We start from the raw sequence: 20,408 nt of genomic DNA on the forward strand, positions 1-20,408 counted from the left end.
CTTTCACGATAGGCATGTGTAAAGGAAATTGAGAATGCCATGGTTTTGAAATATCAGTTTTTCTCTACACTAGCTGAAGGGTTTTTGAATTTGTGGAACATGGAATGTTTGAACTTTTGAAAAAGAAAACTATTTAAAAGGAACTGAAAGATATTTAACTCTCAAAGGTAACGATCTTTATGAACTAGAATAAAGTGTTTGTGTTTGAAGGTTTTTAAGAGACTGATGATCAACTAAATTCATATATGACAGCTTAAATTCTACTTTACAGTTCTTTATTTTCATATGGGCTTTGTCTTTTTACGTTATTCAAAATCTGTCTGAGACACGTTAGTTTAGAACATGCAGCGTAGATTGTCAGAGGAAGCCAATAATTCAGAAGGATTTTGTTTAAAAAAAAACCCACAAAACTTTGAAGGATAATAATCATTTCTCAAACTGTACAGATGCTGTCATATCTTCACAGAAATAATAAGTGAAAGTAGCTTGTATAGGTATATTTGGTGAGGTTATTCCTCAAGATGAAAAAAAAAATTAATAGTGCTGGCAGGTAGTAAGACTCTAGACTAAAATTCCCCAAATACTTCTGGTCAGGTTTTTGTCTAATACTGCAATAAAATTTGTTTCACTCTTTTACTCAAGTCCATAAAATGGATTGCATTTCCAAAACCAGGTTGTTGTTTCAAGACTGATATGAGTCTAAAGTATTATCACTTCAGAGAACTAATTTTGATTGCTCAGGGTTATGGGAGGGCTGGTGGTCCAGCATGGATACCAGAAGCTGGCCCCTGGAAGCCTGTCTTTAAACTCTTCACGGAGAATCAAGGCCCACTCACCCACAACTTCATTCTCAGGAGGGATGAGAAGTTCTAAACAGGGATTATAAGTGCAAACGTCTTCAGGGGCCAGGCAGTCCATATAAATAGGTAAAGCAGACTTAAGTATAAAACCAAAAATAAAAATTTGAAAACAGTGTGTGAGGGACAAACAAAATGCATCTGTGAGTTGAATTTAACCATTAGGTTCCAGGATGGATATCAATCCATACTCCTTATTTTTGTACAACCCACCTGCCACAGGCTGCATCAGAATCTAAAACCAGAAATATAGAGTGTGTTGGGTAGAAGCAGATCAGAAACATAAGTGGAAGCAACTTTTTTTTTTTTTTAAATCTTTATTGGAGTACAATTGCTTTACAGTGGTGTGTTCGTTTCTGCTTTATAACAAAGTGAATCAGTTATACATATACATATGTCCCCATATCTCTTCCCTCTTGCATCTCCCTCCCTCCCACCCTGCCTATCCCACCCCTCTAGGTGGTCACAAAGCACCGAGCTGATCTCCCTGTGGAAGCAACTTCTTGAGGGGAAAGATAACGGTCTAATCATTCCTGGGTAGAAAAAACAATACACAGCTTTAATTTCAATATATGATATTGATCTGGATAAAGACCCCATAAGCCTAAGAATGGTGAAATACCTCCTTCCTATGACCTCTGAGATGGCTTTTCTTGAGACTTTTCCTTGGGAGTTTTTAACTTGTACTAAGGAAATTCCAAACATTGTGTGGAAGGCCTGGTATTTTCCTTCACGAGTGATCTGGTAATGAGCTGGACATAGTTGGAACCTAGTCATGGTGCCATGCGAAGAGGGAGCTTGTTCTAATTCTGACCCTGCTTCCAACTAACTCACAAATGGAACAAGTTCTTTGGACTTCATTTTCCTCATCTGTTAAATGTGTGCTGAATATGATTTTTAAGATCCTTTTCAGGTCCTTGAGTCTATGATCTAAATGTTGGTAGGCCTCTAGAATTTTCTTGGATACTGAAAACCCAATGGTCCTGAAGATTCTCTGAGTATTCTTCAAGGTCCGGTTAATTTCTTCCCACTGGCTGGGTGGCAGAGTAGAAAGAAAGTAAGGATAAACATAAGTGGGGTAATGATAACAGAAGCAGATTTTATCTTAGCCAGAGAGTCCAAATTAAAGTCAAGTTTTCATCCTCAGAGAGTCACCGCTGTAAACTCTGGTCCCTGGTTGCTTTTTCATATCTATACATTAGAGAAGCTTAAGAAACCAAATGCTGCATTTAACCTTGGCCTTCTGCATACCGTCTTGCATGGCAGGAAGCAGGATCATCTTTTCCTTTTCTTGTTGTACTGCACATTTTAATAAAAAAACAAACAAACAGAGGGAGAGAGAGACAAGTGGAAGCAGTTAGGGGGGAGAAAGCTATCTGTGCTTACATGAGGAATGAGGAGTACGGTCAGCTCCTCGGGGTGAAGTTGCTCGAGAGAGCGTAAAATTGTTCCCGACCACGTGCATTTGCTAATGTAAAGGTCTTGTTACCACTCAGGCATCCAGGAGTAAAACTGCATTCAGATTCCACGTCTGCAATGCAGCAACTCAGCCTCCTGATCTTCTCGTGTGGGATGTTTCCCCCTCCCCCAGCAAACTTTCAGTACTACTTTCCAGAGTGATGGAGAGGGTGGTATATTATCACTTTTTCAAACAAAGAGCCCAAGCCCTCAAGAAGGAGTTAGACCTACATGATTTCCATCCTTTTAAAGCAAATGGTCTCCAAGCGTGTCTCCTTCCTATAGAAAAGGCCCAGTGCCTGGGGCCAACCCCCTCTCTCCCCAGCAGTTAGTCTTAATTTAACACAATATTAGTCAAAGCTTGGTGGGTCTAAGTTTTTTTTTCATCTATAAATAGAGGAGGTAAAATTAAATACTTTCTGGAACTCTTTCCCTTTTATTTGGAGTTTTATGTTACAAACCTCAAAAACTCACTTGAGTGACCTATGCAGGTACAGGGGAGAAAAAACTCTTTTTTTCCTCTATTCATCCTATGTTCTCAAGCTAGGGGCCTGTAAAGTAGACTAACAAGGGACAGATTAAGAAGAGAAAAACAAACAAAAGTTTATGACACATGCATCGTGCATACACACGGGAGCACTTAGTGATGAGTAACTCAAAAGGGTGGTTAAAACTCGGGCTTATATAGCATCTTAACAAAAGAACAATACATTTTTAGAGAAGTGACAAGACCAAGGAAAAGGACTGTGAGCTTCTAAGTGTGGCAAACTGTGGGGGGGCAAATGTGTGGGGAAACTCATAGTAGATGAGCAAGATTTGTTATACAGATTCTTCTGGTGCCATCTCTGGGCTGATAAGGGTCTAGACTTGTCTCCAGTAATTAACTCCTGTCCTTCCTGGTAGAGAGGGGAGGGGAGCCACCTTTACAAATTTATGTCCTGCTTTTAGGCAAAACAGGAGGTTGGCAGAGAGCTTTCCTTGTATCTACTGATTCTCAGTTCCCTTCAGTGCAAAATAATCCTCATGTCCAAGTGGCATATTCTGGTACCTTTGGCAGGCGTATTTATATAACCCCTCTGTGGTCATTATAAATTCTAGTAGAACTCAGTCTACACAGGGCTGGATCAAGTGTAAAATTCTCCTCGCCTGGACCAAGACTAAGATAAGACAAGTGAGGCGTTCATTCTCAGATGCAGAATCAAAGCGCACCCAAAACTGCAGTCATCAAGAGAGGTCATATTTTAATTCAGTCTTTAAAAAATCAAAATGAATGCCAAAATCCATGATGAACTAAATATCGTATTTTAAAATATAGGATCAGTAACAGTATTGAGCCATATTGGAGTCTGAGGCAAAAGGAAAAATCAGTAACACTGATTTTGTTGGTCAGAAATTTTTTGCATTCATTTTGATTTTTTTTTAAATAGCTCATTAGGTGTTATTCATCTTGTTCAGTGTGGGGGGGCACACCCTTAAATTTTTTTTTTTTTTTTTTTCGGTATGCGGGCCTCTCACTGTTGTGGCCTCTCCCGTTGTGGAGCACAGGCTCCGGACGCGCAGGCTCAGCAGCCATGGCTCATGGGCCCAGCCGCTCCGCGGCATGCGGGATCCTCCCGGACCGGGGCACAAACCCGTGTCCCCTGCATCGGCAGGCGGACTCTCAACCACTGCGCCACCAGGGAAGCCCCTTAAATTCTTTTTTTAATTGCATATTTATTTACTTATTTATGGCTGCGTCGGGTCTTCGTTGCTGCTCATGGGCTTTCTCTAGTTGCGGCGAGCAGGCTTCTCATTGCAATGGCTTCTCTTGTGGTGGAGCACAGGCTCTAGGCGTGCAGGCTTCAAACGTTGTGGCACACAGGCTCAGTAGTTGTGGCTCATGGGCTTAGTTGCTCCGCGGCATGTGGGATCTTCCCGGACCAGGGTTCGAACCCATGTCCCCTGCATTGGCAGGCGGATTCTTAACCACTGCGCCACCAGGGAAACCCAACACCCTTAAATTTTGTGCCTGAAATGAGTTCCTCACTTGTCTCAGCTTGGCTACCAGCTGTGTAAATGATTTACTTAGCAAATACTCTCCAAGGTCAATGGCATTCTGTGCACTGGAAATTTCAACCAGGTGTTGGATGCCACTTTCGAGTTGAACTTGAAAATCATACCGAATTTTGCACAGTAGAAAAACAAGTGCATGTTGGATAATGGATTGGGACAGGGAGGCGCCGTAAAAGCCCATCCTCCTGTGTATTGTACAGGTCTAATAAACCAATCACTTTTTATTGAATTGAAAGGTTACGACAATCAAAACACTTCTTTGGCTGATATTTTTCACTGAACTAATTTATGGTTTATGAGATTAAGTTTGGTGAAAATGACAGAAGTATTACTATGTAGACAACATTCTCCCAGAGCAACCCAGGCCATGAGGACCTTTTAAAAACTGTAATTGTCCACACGGAGTGAGTAAGTCTTCCTCTTAGTCAAAGGAAATGTCATTATTATGGATGAGAAAATCCATCCAAGCCCAGAGGGGTCTCATGAAGGTTAAATATAACATACTAATGAAAATGCTTTGTAGGCTATACATTTGTTAAGCAAATGTTAATTATACTACAGATACGAAAGAGTATGAATTTATTTCTGTTTATTTGACTCTCCAGTAAATGGAGGGCTTCATTCATGATTCCCTCATTCAGCAAGAGGTTGGGTGAGAAACGGGAATCCCTTTATCCAACCGTATTCAGCCCTGAATAAAACAAACAAAACATATTTAGCTACATTCTTGGCAAGGGACAATTTTTCCTTTTATGAAAGAAAGAAAATCTCCTTTAAAAAAAAAAACCCACAGTTCAACATTACTGACATTTCAAAGAATTTATTAGAAGCATTTGAGATCCAGGAGGAACAACAAAGTTTATATTGCTTTGAGAGTGGCAGGGGGAAAAATTAGTTTACCAAGTATATACTTATATACTGTGGTACTTCTTTGTCATTGTCTAGATGTACCTTTCCTGGCCACTGCTCCATAGATTAGTCAAATCATGTAGAAAGGGGTTTAGCAAAGAAGGTGGTATGTTCACACCACTGACTTTGGAAGCTCACATCAAGTAGCAATAGATGGAAAGAAAGGATGCCAGACTCAAAAGGGGCCGTGGAAAGATTCCTGCAGCATTTGAACATGGCAAGTTACACCTTCTCAAGTAAACAGCGCCAACTCTGATCGCGACAGTGGGGCAGATCCCTGGCTTGTCCGCAGCAAGTTCAGCGGTGAGCGTGGAGCCACACACCCAGCTTGGGTCCCGTCACTGTCTGTTGGATGTAGCTGATAAGCTAATCCTAAAGTCTAGTTCAGAATGCTTCTGAAACAGTTTTGCCTGCACGTGCGTAGATACGGGTGGCAGTGTGAGCTGCCCCAAATGTGCTGGCTGGCATTTCGCTCTGAATAAGCAAGACATAGCCAGTATTTATGATAACTTATTACAATATTCTTGTGCTTTCACGATCAAGTGTTTCTTCTTGTAGTTTAGCCTCAGTTCATTTCCTATAGGCTTGAGGTAAATTTTCCACAGGCTTTTATTTTTGTAGTTTATTTTATTATTTTTTTTACATATACATATATCTATTCTTTTTCAAATTCTTTTCCCATTTAGGCTTTTATGGAATATTGAGCAGAGTTCCCTGTGCTATACAGTAGGTCCTTGTTGGTTATCTCTTTTAAATATAGCAGTGCATGCATGTCAGTCCCAAACTCTCAGTCTGTCCCTTCTTCCCCCTCCCCCCGGTAACTATATGTTCATTCTCTAAGTCTGTGAGTCTGTTTCTGTTTTGTAAATAAGTTCATTTGTATCATGTTTGTAGATTCTGCATATAAGTGAAATCATATGATATTTGTCTTTCTCTGTCTGACTTCACTTACTATCACTTCATGATAATCTCCAGGTCCATCCATGTAGCTGCAAATAGCATTATTTCATTCTTTTCAATGGCTGAGTAATATTCCATTGTGTATAGGTACCGCATCTTCCTTACCCATTCATCTGTCGATGGACATTTATGTTGCTTGAATGTCTTGGCTATTGTAAACAGTGCTGCTCTGAATGTTGGGGTGCGTGTATCCTTTCGATCCATGTTTTTCTCCGGATATATACTGGGATTGCTGGATCATACAGTAGCTCTATTTTTAGTTTTTTAAGGAACTTTCATACTGTTTTCCATAGTAGCTATACCAGTTTACATTCCCACCAACAGTGTAGGAGGGTTCTCTTTTCTCCACACCCTCTCCAGCTTTTATTGTTTATAGATTTTTTGATGATGACCATTCTGACTGGTGTAGGTGACATCTCACTGTAGTTTTTAAAAGCCCACAGGCTTTTAAATTGACTCCCAAAGTATAGGCTTGCAAGTGAATATTCTCCAGATTGTAAAGAAAGCACTTTTGCCATTATCTGCATTTATTAAGCACCTATGAGGTGCACTGTGGCCTTAAGCAAGGTTTGCAGAACAGCATAAAAAAAGCATGATCTTTTTTAAAATTTTGAATATTTATTTCTGGCTGCCTCGGGTCTTAGTTGCAGTGCGCAGGCTCTTTGTTGTGGCGCGGGCTTCTCTCCAGTTGTGGTGCGAGGACTCAGTAGTTGTGGCATGCGGCCTCTCTAGCTGTGGCTCGTGTGCTCAGTAGTTGCGGTGTGTGGGCTCAGCTGCCCCACAGCATGTGGGATCCTAGTTCCCCGACCAAGGATCGAACCTGTGTCCCCCACGTTGCAGGGCGGACTCTTAACCACTGTACCGCCAGGGAGGTACCAAGCATGGTCTTTAGAAGCAAGAGAGACCTGGGCTCAGATGCTGGTTCTGCTGGGCAGTTAGGTGAGGTCAACCCATCCTTCCGAGCCTCAGTTTCCTCATTGGTTGGAGAGTCGTTGTGAGGATTAAATGAGATGATTTGTATGAAAGGATCTTCAGTTCCTAATAGCTGGCCCACAAAAAATATCAATATCCTGCCTGCCTCTTTGCCTTCCTTGACTATAGATATTATAATCCAAGGAGGACTGTGAGACAAAGAGACCCACTTGAAGTTGAACAAAGAGCAAATAGTCATGGGATTTATAATGCACATGTACGCCACAAAATTATGCACGGTACGCTACGTGAAACCCCTAACAAGCTAGAATGCGGCTAATAATGACATGTGAGTTTTGTCGCGTCAGAGAGGTTTGGAGGATTTCCGAGGAGGGGGACTTAACAGAGGGAGGGTAGAGCTCAAGCCGTACAGGTCAGGGCTGCACTAAGGCCTAGGAGACGTGTGGAGATTAAAGGATTCTCACTTCAACCCACAGAACCTCACTTTCTTCATCAATATAAATAAGAACCAAAATCTCCTATTTCCTTCTAAATTCCCAAAGTTGTGCTTTTTAGTGTGTGAGTAAACAGGAAGAACCTTGGTGTTACTGGCTCTGCCCCTCGCTAGCTGTGTGACCTTGGGCAAGTCACCTAATCTCTGGGACTCAGTGTGTCACTTATTACATGGAAAGTTTATAGTAGATAATCTTTAAGTCTGTTCCAGCTTTACAGTCTATTTATGAAATAACACAAATAAGGTGGTTTGAATTATGCGGGAAGAAAGAACTATGTATGTAAAACACCGTTACCCACGACACGTATGTAGGACTCAAGAGATACTCCGGATGCTATTTGGCTAATATTTGCAGTGTGTTTTGAAATTTACAAAGTGCATTTTTATATACATTATTTCATGCATTTGGCCTCATGGGTTCACAGTTCTAATAATCATTAGCATTTTTCAACGGTATCTTATACTCTCTAAGGACTTCAGCCTCTCATTTTCTTCTCCCAACAACCCAGAAGAGGCAAAAATCATCTTCATTCAGATTCAAGGAAATAAGCGTGTTAGAAAGTTGAAACAGCTTCCTCAGCGTCGTTGCCAGACCTCAGAGCACCTCCGTTTATATTTTACCCTCTCTGCAATGTTCATTTGGGCTGTTGGTGAAACATTTTTTTTTTCCTTATTTGGCTTCCAGCATTTTCTAAGGCAGCATTTCTCAAAGTGTCTTCTACAAATTTCTAGTCCAAAGAGATTTTATTGAAAATGGATTCCACAGTTTTTGGGATTCCAGCTTTTTTATTTTTCCCCTTTTACACAAAACAAAGTAGAAGAAATAATGCAGGATTAAAACTGCAAAAATAGTTAATTGGCAGAACACACATACACACAAAAATCCAGATAGGAAGACAAGCTTATTTACAATGAGGCAACACATGTAAATTACAGTCGTTTGTATACAAACCTTAAAAAAGAAAAGTCAAACATATGCTACATGAGTGCCACTCTTTACAGCAATATTGAAGGGGAGAAAACAGCACTTATTTAGGAACAGATATACCACAAGGTCCAGGTTTTACAGCATCAGCACAATAAATTCACAAAACTATATTACAGATAGTTAATCAGTTTAAGAACTGTTCCCAAATATGTCACATTTCCAGTCCTCAGAGGTTCATTCCTACAGATTTCAACTACTCCATCTATTGGGACAAAAAGCAGCTAGTGTTACCATAAAATGAGAATCTTAAGGTTTACCTTTAAAGGCTTATTCTGGTCTTGAAAAACTAGTAGGATTTTCTACTGAAATGAATCTTGACTAAACACAGGATGAGTTTTGTTCTTTATTGGCTGGTCTTGGAGTGAAGGTCATAGACATGACTCTTAACCTATTATGTATGTACTTTAGTTTCAGTTAGCTGAAAATCTGAAGTTAAAAGTATGCTAAAAATCCTAAATACCATCTTGTGTAAGCCTGCTACTAAAAAGCCTTTAAGGATGTACTAACTTTAAGTGCAAGGGAACATGAGTTCTAAGCCTGTCAGATTCCCCATTTGGGAGGAAGGATCAATGTTTCCAACAAATTGCTAAATTCTGCACAAGGGAGAAGCCAACACATACTAGGCCATGGAATTAGGTTCATTTTATTCCACGAGGATTCTTCTCCCACGGTATCGAAACAGAATGAGGAGTGAATCTTAATTGGTCTCTTCATCAAAAGTGGTAAACTTGGTTTCTGTATTCATGAAGCTAGACAGTTGTTTAAGTAGAGTGTGGAAGCAGACAGTAGAACCAGCTTCCTGTAGTCACAGACCACTATCTTGTATCCAGCTAAAGCAAAGATCAATTTGAACAGTTATCCCAATCCACTGTTAATTGTAGTAAAGGATGAAGTTCACCACTATTTTATTTTTAAAGTAAGAGTTCAGTTAACCCTGGGTGAGAAAAACCAAGACAAGTGGTAATGATGAATGAGTTGTCCATATAAGGCCAGATGATGAGAGCACACCCATGAAGACACTGGACATAAAGCCTTACTTGGCAAGTCGGAATTTCTACTAACTAAGGGCAGAATGAGGGACAGCAAAGAGCTATATCTGTAATGTTTTAGTATCCAGACAGCATAACAGACACTGTCCCCAAGGACAATGTATATGCCATTAATCACACTGAATAAAGCAGATGCATTATTCATTTTTCTTTTCTTTTTGTTTGAGAAGCTTTTTTATCTATCTTTTGGCCTTTCCAATGTACTTCGAAATGATTCCATGTTGCTTTAGTCCAGGAAGCAAGAGTAAGAAAGTCACTATCAGGTAGGAGAGACAGATGTTGTGGACTTGCTGTCCCACCCAAGCAACCACAGCAAGAGAAATGATCATGGTCATGAAGTACATTTCAGGCTTTTCTTCCTTTCATGTAAAGAGGCATTTCCAGCAGCCCACAGCTCTGCGTCGTTTTTACTAGATTGCTGCAAATTTCATGGAATCACTGCTGTTGCTCAGTGGTCCATTTATTGGAACCAAAAATTCTAGGCGCTAGAATGGGAACAAGGTGGTCAGCCAAGCACAAAAACATAACAAAACAGGAAACTCCTGACAGAATGGATGGATCTAGATAGTAGGTAGTCAGAAACACCAAAGAAACCACACCCATGATGGCAGGTGGAAACCAGGCTCTTTCCCATCGGAGGACTTTATCTGCCATTAGCATCACTTCTCCCCATCCTTGAAGCTGCTCTTCCAGACTTGCAGTCTCTGCAGCCAGCTGGTTGGTGCTGGGATTATCTCCTTCTGCCATCGTTCCCGAGGTGCCCCCTCAGCGAGCCCAAGACGCCCCCAGAACTGGCCTTCCTCAGAGCCACTCACGACAACCCTAGCCTCCTGGGTATATCTTGATGAATATTAGAATACTAAAAGCTAAAAGACATCCTGTAGTAAAGATGTCTGGTTAACATTATTTAACCAAGAAATTCCCAAACTTATGTAACCACTGAACCTTTTTCTTTTCAGATAACACTGATTAATATCCCATGGGAAATTCCTTCAGCAACCACTGCTCTAAGGCTTCCTTCTCTATTGTACCATCCGCACAACTAAAATAACCTTGCATTTCCTTACCTAGAACATTATGGAAAAATCCACATATCTAATCCAATGGATTGGACAGTGGAGAAAAGAAAGTATAGAAAGATTGGGGAAAGAAGAGAGAAGGAAAGACTCAAAACCAAAGTAAGAGCAGGGAAAGCTGAAACCAAGGATGGTCCTTACAGTTGGCAACAAGCAAAATCATTGAGTCGAAAAAACGAAGGAGGGTCTGGCTGGGGTGCCCCCTCATGGCGGCTGAGGTCTTGGAGACCTTCTCCTTCAGATGGTCCTTCCTCCCCTCTCCTCTTCTTCACTATCCATCATTTCTCCTGCTCACACACCACTGCACCTGGAATCATGCCTCCCCATGCCAGGACCTGGAGAAGTGAGAACAGGGTACCACTGGACCATATAGCCCCTGGCAAACCCATGGAATCAATAGGCCAGGAAGAGGGCACACCCTCCCCTCCCCTCATCTCCACCCTTCCTGTCTTGTGACTGAGGAATTTCCAGGAGTCAGGAGAGTCCCCAATACCCTGACAACCTCGATCTCCACCCTTGTGTTTTAAGAGGGGTTGGATTCCAAACAACAGGTCAATTCAGGCTAAAATCTGTAGCCAGGACCAAGTCCTCTAGGTTACCAGGCTGTCAAAATCCTTTGTCTGTGGGGCATTGTCATAGTTATAAAGCTCTCATCCTGGCTCTTTTTCTGTTTCCTATTTAAAAGAAAAATAAAAAAAGACCCTCCAAGGCACTGGTGTTTTCCTTCTCTTTCATCCCCCACTGTTGAGAAGTAAATTGGGCATTCTGGCTTCAAACACCAATGCTAGGGGCCCTAAGAGTGCAGAGATAAGATAGAGAAAGGCGCCATATTGAGAAGACCAGTTCCAGAGTCTCTTTTTTCATGCATAAGAGGAACCCATGTGGCAAAAGTTCAGTTGCCCCTCTGAGTGGCCATCCACGGGAAAGGGCAGTTCCGTGTTGTCAGCCACACAGTGGGGATGCCTGCAAGGCCACAGATGAACGCAGTGGTGCATTTGTATGCTGACAGCTCTCTTCTGGGAAGTAGTGTCTGAAGGCCCAGTTGGGCTCCAATCAATGCAACCTTTCCAACCTGATACATTTTGTCTGAACTGTCATTTGACAGGGATCCGCCTGGTGCCACCACTTAGTTTTCTACCCAGCAAATATTTAACTGACATAAAAAGGAAGTAAAGTTAGGGATCTCCTTCTTTTTCTCAGCTGGACTCCGTACCCCCCCAGAGGCTGGCTGCTCTTTGTTGAACTGTTTGTCCTTTGCACTGGGAGGTTATGAATGTGGCATTTAAAGAGAGCAAAGCAATGTTGAAGGCTTCAGAGAGGTTAAGATTTCAGAGAAATCCTCTCACTTCCCCCAAGGAAAGGTCTCCTGAGCCTGGCTGGCTTGGAAATGTCTATATTTTAAATCAGAGGGAAAATAGTCTTGTGCTCTTGTCTAAGGTTCTAAAAAGTAACATTCCTTAGAGTAGTTATATCACCTGCAGTATTCTGCACCCCATGGAAGGAATTTGAACAATTTAGGGCAAAAACCAAATGGTCCTTGGAACCAACCTGGACAAGGCAGAAAGTTATTAAAGGCAGAAAGCAAAGATGGGGTATTTTCCAAGCTCCCTGCATGTAACAATCACAGTGGATTCATTTTAAGCATCTTCAAGGTACAACGTGCACACCATTTTCATTGCTAGTGACTCTCCTTAAGTGATGAAGTGGGGGTCTTCATACCAGAAAGACCCCATATAACCAAGTAGTTTTTCCTAGGCCCCAGGGGCCCATCATCTCCCTGCCTTGCTTGACTCCCTTCCTCTTTTGGACACACCCAAACCACACCATCTACAAATAGCTGGGGCCATGCCCACACCACCCACTGTATTTTGTTCCATCCTTTACTTTCTTTCCCAAAAGGCAATTTCCAAACTCAATATCAATGGCTCTCTGCATTGGATGCACATTGGGATTACCTGAGGAGTTTTTTAAGAATACCGATGCCTGGGTCCCACCCAGAGATTCTGATTGAACCCGAGTGGGGCGAAGCATGGGTAAGAGCGTTGTTTTTAAGTTCCCCAGGAGATTCCAGTCTGGGGCCAGGGTTCAGGACAGCTGCCTGTGGTCTTATATCAATAAATAGGCTCCTAATTGTTCATTTCTAAAAGAGCAAATTCCTACCTCTTGTTTATACAAAATGCTTTTTACCAGATCTGTTCGCTGCATGAGTTGGCGCTAACTTTGCTTCTGCGATACAGTAAAACTAGGTCTTCATTTCTCAAAAGAATGAAACGTGTTACTTCTGCCCTGCCCCTCCCCAGATTCACAGCCCATCATGGAATGAAAACAACCATATCTGTATGTGTGTGTGTGTGTGTGTGTGTGTGTATATATATATATATATATATATATAGTTATCCACTAGAGCCTCTTCCCAATTCTGAAGTTGGGTTATTAGCCAGTATTTGCAGAAGAATCTCAAACCTGGTGATTCACATCTGATACTCAAATTGTAACAGGGGAAATAGAGAATCCTTTCCGAATGTTTAACATTCTCTCCAAACAAGAACAACTGCTGCTGATTGTGAGCTTGTTAGATGTTCCAACTGCTATTAAACTGTTGACTCATCTAATCTACACTAGGACTTTTCAAGCTTTCCTTACATATGAATCCCCCCTGGGACCTTGACAGACGTAGACTCTGATTCGCTAGCTCTGGGGCGAAGAGCCCACCCCAGAGTGTGCATTTCCAGCCAGCTCCCAGGGGATGCCCATGCTGCTGGTCCCTTGCCCATATCTTGAGTAGCAAAGCTCTACTCCATGAACTTTTGAGGCCCCACTAGTGCCATTTCACACATGAGGAAGTTAGGGGGAAGGACCTATGAGAGGCAAGGTTCAAACCGAGGTCTCCCTGACCTGAAACCTTGTCCACTGTGGGAATCTGCCTCTTTGTAGTCTTTTTCTCACTGTGGCATGTCCATCTTTCAAAAGAGATCTCACTTAAATCACATAATGATTTCTCTCCTTGCAGATGAAGATGGAGGTAGATGCCCCGGTGGCAGAAAGACTCCTACTTTCTTGTCTTGGTCTTTCTTCCTGATCTCAGTCTTGATCTTACATGGCTCAAGAACCAGTAACTCTGAGGTTGGGGGTGAGGACTCAGCCACACCTTCTCTTTATTTAGTAAATACACTAGTTTTGTTGAAAGCATTTCCACCAAATTGAAATGCAAGTATGAAGAGATGAAAGTGGCCTGTGGCCACTAACTACCTTAGAGCTGAGATAGCCAACAGGATCTCTGTGAGAAGTCAGAAGGTCTTATTTCCAGTTTTTAGACCCTAGATCGCCTTGCTACATAACCAGATACAAAGATCACAGCTACCTACTTTCCTGCCACCGCCTTTCACGCAGCCGTGAAAGTGCCCTTGAGACTGTGTGCCTCAGTCTTGAGGGGGAGGGAGTCTCCTCTTCCATCATCATTTCAATACGCTTTTTCAAGAGCAAAAGCTACATGAAAAACAGGTGGCAAAAATCATTCAGACCCAGAGTCAGAATGTAGTTGCTGGTGAAAAACCCCATAGTGCAACTTGTAAAACTTCTCAGCGCTCTTAATCAGGGGTGTGGGAACGTGTACAAAATGACGTTCAAATTCAGCATCTTCACTCCAGCCACGTTTGTTTTCCGAGATGGCCATTCCTGTTAGAATGGAGAATTTGCTTTATGATAATTGGGAGCTGTGCCCTCACGGTGAGGCAGTGTTTTCCTCGTAAATGTGAGAAAAGTTTTCAAAAACATCCCCCCTTCTGAAGTTCTTGGCTGTCGTTTTATATTTCCTGTAAGTGTCACCTTGTATTTCCAGTAACTCAGGCACATCCTTGACACCAGCCCAATGTCTGCCTGACCCAAGAGGCAGGTCCTGCTCATTAACATCCTCATCTTCAAAGAACGGAGACCTACCTGAACTTGTACAGATATCAGCCACTAGCCTTAGGACGCATATATGAATGCATGGGTTGACCTAAAAGAAAACAGATAGGGAAAATACACCCTTAAACCCTGCCAGTGTGCATCCAACACATGGCTGGCTGTGGGCTTGCATTAGACCCTATGTGTGTATGTAGACTTTAAATCTTGTTTTTGTTTTGTTTTTCTTTTTGGCCGCACCGCGCGGCATGCCGGATCTGAGCTCCCCAACCAGGGATTGAACGCACACCCCCTGCAGTGGAAGTGAGGAATCTTAACCACTAGACCTCCAGGGAAGTCCCTGTAGACTTTAAATCTTCAGTTATATGTATGCGTGTTCCATATTTGTGTGTAGACATCTCTGTGTTTCTTTGGTACATACATATGCACATATATATTTAAACTTTTTCAGAAACACCAACTCCGGGATTCGGTCAAGGGTCCACTTACAGGGTTATCCATGTAGTCTGGGCAAATCAGTGGAGTGTGTGCACAGAAGGAGAAATGACATTGTCTGGGGCTTTCCTTTCTTTCCTTTTCTGCCTGGGACATTTTGAGAGAATGACTAAGCAGTGCTGGAGATTATGAATTTGCTTAAGTGTGAATGGGTGATGGCTGGATGCCGCCCGGCCCTCCCCAAAGGTGATTGACTGGGACGGCAGGTCTTCACACTTGATGCCTGGATTTGACTCGGAAAGTCTGCCAAGTCTTTTACTCGGAAATTTATCTTAATTAGATCTGAAAGACCTGCCACAGCAGAATAGTCACACCGATTAAAATGAAAAACAGGAGAAATTACTGATCAAATTAATCATAATGTCGGGTTACAGCTGTAGGTCTGATGTAATTTGCCACTCCAGTGAGTTACATCGGCGCCGGCCCAGGAAAGGGAGCCGGCTTTGTGCTTATCCGTAACACCCGCCCGCTCCAGGCTGCCCGGCAGGAGGCTGATTCCATTCATTTTCCTGGCTTGCTCTGACCTCCCTGCTGCAACTAGAAACAAATCAGGCACCAGACAAATGGGGGTGGGGGGGGAGGTAAACGAGAACTAGTCTTTTACCCCAGCGATCCCACTATTTCAAAATGATGAGCTTCTAGAACTGAGCCTGCAGGCTTGGGGCTTTGTGCTTGCTGGGATTTTGGCTTTTGGTTTTTCCACTTAACCTCCTTTTAGTTTTACTTGTGGTGACCTGACATGGATTAGATGCAGAACGGGAATCAAAAGGTCAGAGGACAAAACCTTTGGCTCTAAGCCAAGAGAAAAAAAACCTTTAGAAAAATCTCCTTGCCAACCTGCCTCTATGACTGGGGCGTGGATTGAAATAATCTAAAGTGTCACAATAGAGGAGGAAGAAACCCAGCCTGTAAGAGCTCATTGTTCCCAGGAGGGTATGGTCCTGGTATTCTAATTTTAAAATAAACACCACTTTACCCCATGCCCTGTGTTCTGGGTGGGAATGGAATATACAACTTTTTTTTAACGACTTTGTTGGAGTATAATTGCTTTACAATGGTGTGTTAGTTTCTGCTGTATAACAAAGTGAATCAGTTATACATATGCATATGTTCCCATATCTCTTCCCTCTTGCGTCTCCCTCCCTCCCACACTCCCTATCCCACCCCTCTAGGTGGTCACAGAGCACCGAGCTGATCTCCCTGTGCTATGCGGCTGCATCTCACTAGCTATTTTATGTTTGGTAGTGTATACATGTCCATGCCACTCTCTCACTTTGTCACAGCTGACCCTTCCCCCTCCCCGTATCCTCAAGTCCATTCTCTAGTAGGTCTGTGTCTTTATTCCCATCTTACCCCTAGGTTCTTCATGACCTTTTTTTTTTTATCTTAGATTCCATATATAAGTGTTAGCATACGGTATTTGTTTTTCTTTTTCTGACTTACTTCACTCTGTATGACAGACTCTAGGTCCATCCACCTCACTACAAATAACTCAATTTCGTTTCTTTTTATGGCTGAGTAATATTCCATTGTATATATGTGCCACATCTTCTTTATCCATTCATCTGTTGATGGACACTTAGAACACTCTATGACATAATCACAGCAAAATCCTTTTTGACCCACCTCCTAGAGAAATGGAAATAAAAACAAAAAGAAACAAATGGGACCTAATGAAACTTAAAAGCTTTTGCACAGCAAAGGAAACCATAAACAAGACCAAAAGGCAACCCTCAGAATGGGAGAAAATACTTGCAAATGAAGCAACTGACAAAGGATTAATCTCCAAAATTTACAAGCAGCTCATGCAGCTCAATATCAAAAAAACAAACAACCCAATCCAAAAATGGGCAGAAGACCTAAATAGACATTTCTCCAAAGAAGATATACAGATTGCCAACAAACACATGAAAGAATGCTCAACATCATTAATCATTAGAGAAATGCAAATCAAAACTACAATGAGATATCATCTCACACCGGTCAGAATGGCCATCATCAAAAACTCTAGAAACAATAAATGCTGGAGAGGGTGTGGAGAAAAGGGAACACTCTTGCACTGCTGGTGGGAATGTGAATTGGTACAGCCACTATGGAAAACAGTATGGAGGTTCCTTAAAAAACTACAAATAGAACTAGCATACGACCCAGCAATCCCATGACTGGGCATATACCCTGAGAAAACCATAATTCAAAAAGAGTCATGTACCAAAATGTTCATTGCAGCTCTGTTTACAGTAGCCAAGATATGGAAGCAACCTGTGTCCATCGACAATGAATACAACTTTTTTTTAAGAAAACATATCAGAGAGTCCAGATTCTTTCCAACGTCTAGCCCTGACACTGAGCTGTGACTCATGCAGTGCTTACGAAACCCATCTCCCTATCAGCAATACAAAGAAGGGGCCCTAAAGCACACCCCAGTCTAGACATTCCATGGAAATAATCAAAGGTTAGATTTTAGGGGCAATGTAGGACCTCTCTCCAACCAGTTCTGCTTGATCAGGGAACTAGATCAGCCTACCTGGGGGAAATCATCCTAAAACAGAGGTGACTGGGAAGGAACAGGAGTAGGAGGCCTTCTCCCCAGTCAATAGTTGGCAGGAAGACCTTCCTCTTTGACCTTATGATGGGTTGTCTGAATCCCATTTATTCATCCCTGGACTAGGTGCTTATACCCTTTTATCTCCAGTCTGAAAAGGCCCCCAATCCTTTCTCTATTCCACCAGGAATGAATCTGGTACATTTTGTAAATGAGGGAGATAGGCAGTCATAGAAGACAAGGTGGCCTTGGCACTCAAGAGGCTGCATCTTCTGGACCTTTCTATGGTTCCTAATGAAGATTCAGGTGGGACCACATGCCCAGATTGGGGAAGGATATAATAACTATATTTTGAATGATTATTATATTGGTTTAGTAGTTTGTAACAAGAATTTTGTAAAGAAAAAAAAGGGGGGCTTTTGTTTAAATTATATACATATAGACATACGTAGAGTTACATACAGACATAGATATAGAGATATAGAGAGAAGAGAGAGATTTATTCGCATATATATTTTTGTATGTATGTGTGTATGTGTTGACTTGGGTTGTTAAAAGTATTTCTTACTATGGGGCAAGGTCAGAAGAATTTGAAAAACACTTCTTTGAAAGACCTAGCTCTGCAGGGGGACAGAGGTGGGAATTCTTAGTCGTATAATAGCTCAGGAAGCAGATTTATCGGCATCCCAACATACTGGGATGAGCACCTAAATGCTAAACGTCCTCCCCAACAGTCTCAAAAGAGAAAAACACTAATGCCAACCCCCAGACTCCCCCCGGCTGCACCACACACACACACATTGCAGGGGAATTCAAGATTCAGCATTATACCACTACCCAGGCGGCTGAAAACGCACATCAAATGAAGAGTTTAACACATCGATTAAACTGAGAAACAGAATAATGTATTAAAAGCTGACTAAGTTATCGCATCCAAAATGGAGAGAGAATTCTAAAGAGAAAGGGAAAGAGGGAGGGAGAAAATGGTTGGAAGGAAGCATGCCCCCCCAGCCCTGCACTGATGAACTGACTGTTTGCGGTTCCTGGAGGATTTACCCTGGGAAAAAGCTTTGTCCCCGGGAGCGACAGGCCAGGAGCCAGGTCCTCGGGGCCCTGGTCGGAGGAATCGTGGGCTGTAGAGCTCCACGTCCAAGGGGCCTGGAACTTTCCTCCATTCTCCCACCTGGTCTGGCCCCGCCTTTTCCCTCATCTGGTCTTCATGATTCTGGTTTCTCCCTGATCCAATCCACTTTGCAAAGCACCAGCAAGCGAACCTCCCTAAGAGAACCCTCTGCTCACATCACCCTCGTGCTCGAGGCCCTCCTTTGGTCTTCTCAGGCTGGGTGCTCTGTCTACCCTTCACCCATCTCCCTTCTCCCTCCACTGCCCTCAGCCTCTTCCAGTGCCTGGTGCACCCATGCAGCCACCTTCCTGGCTCTGCGGGTGCTGGACCCATTGCCAGGAGTACCCACTCTTCTCACCGGGTCCCTCCTGGTTCCCGTCACCCCCTACTCCTTCCCCAAAGCGCCCATGCTTGCCCAGCGCTCGATGCTTGCTCTGTTCTCTGATCTCACATGATGGGCACTTAGCCTGTGCAATTTCAGTCGTTTGGTGTTTTTTTTTTCTTTTTTTTAATGGACAAATTTGTTATCTTGCTTGAATTATAAGCCCCTTAAGAACAGACACTAAGTCTCACACCTTCGTACATCCCAGGACTGTCAATAATTGTGGTAAGCGATGATTTCTGGTTTAACGGTTACCCATTTCACAAATCTGTAAGTGCCTGTGACCTGGCTATCTTAAATTTATTTGCAGAATGACTTGATGAAGATAACAATTCCGAATGAAAGAAATGTTACCTATTTTTTATATTTAGGACAATGCCTGGCACATAGAGTAAGGGCCATAAGTAAGTAGATTTTATTATGACTGTGATTCCTTTGCAATTGTTTGCACCCTATATTTCTTTGCACTATCTTCTCAATGGGCTTTGGGAAATGCAGGCTTCATTTAGACTGCTTGAAATCGGCTTCTTTCATTTGGGAGGAACAAAGCAAGGACCATTTTCTAATTAATCTTTTGTTTCCTTTGCCCCATCATGTCAACAATGCATGATGGTTCTTGATATTCAGAATATAATAGACAGAGGAGAAGGCCTGGGAGCAGCAGGCCAGGAGCCGGGTCCATGGGGCCCTGGTCAGAGGAATCGTGGGCTGTAGAGCTCCACGTCCTTCTTAATATTTTATAGATCTGACTGATCTGTGAGTTAAATCGTATTTTTCAAAGCGTGGAAGTATTACAAAGCAGATAGACCAAGGACAAAGAAAGTGGATCTCCCACTGTGGGTGCACCTCAGGCCCCCAGCGCTGGATACCAGAGACTGTCAGATGACACACTCTGGCTGTCCCCAGCCCCACTGGTAGAGTGGACAAATACATAGAGAATCTCCCAGTAGAAAAATGATGACATGATTTACAAAATAAAAACACTGTTGAGGGCTTCCCTGGTGGCGCGGTGGTTGAGAATCCGCCTGCCGATGCAGGGGACACGGGTTCGTGCCCCAGTCCAGGAAGATCCCATGTGCCGTGGAGTGGCTGCGCCCGGGAGCCATGGCCGCTGAGCCTGCGCGTCCGGAGCCTGTGCTCTGCAACGGGAGAGGCCACAACAGTGAGAGGCCCGTGTACCGCAAAAAA

At 42.7% G+C, this 20,408-nt stretch overlaps 1 protein-coding gene and 1 pseudogene across 2 annotated transcripts in view; one reads left to right on the plus strand and one right to left on the minus strand.

Moving 5' to 3' along the window:
• Nucleotides 1–20,408, plus strand: part of POU6F2 (POU class 6 homeobox 2) — a 356,161-nt gene that overhangs the window by 241,996 nt on the left and 93,757 nt on the right. The window lies entirely within an intron of this gene.
• LOC112403273 (ADP-ribosylation factor-like protein 6-interacting protein 1 pseudogene) lies at nt 9,837–10,449 on the minus strand (annotated as a pseudogene).

Source organism: Neophocaena asiaeorientalis, unplaced genomic scaffold, assembly GCF_003031525.2.
Source record: "Neophocaena asiaeorientalis asiaeorientalis breed wild unplaced genomic scaffold, Neophocaena_asiaeorientalis_V1.1 scaffold60, whole genome shotgun sequence".
Lineage (NCBI taxonomy): Eukaryota > Metazoa > Chordata > Mammalia > Artiodactyla > Phocoenidae > Neophocaena > Neophocaena asiaeorientalis.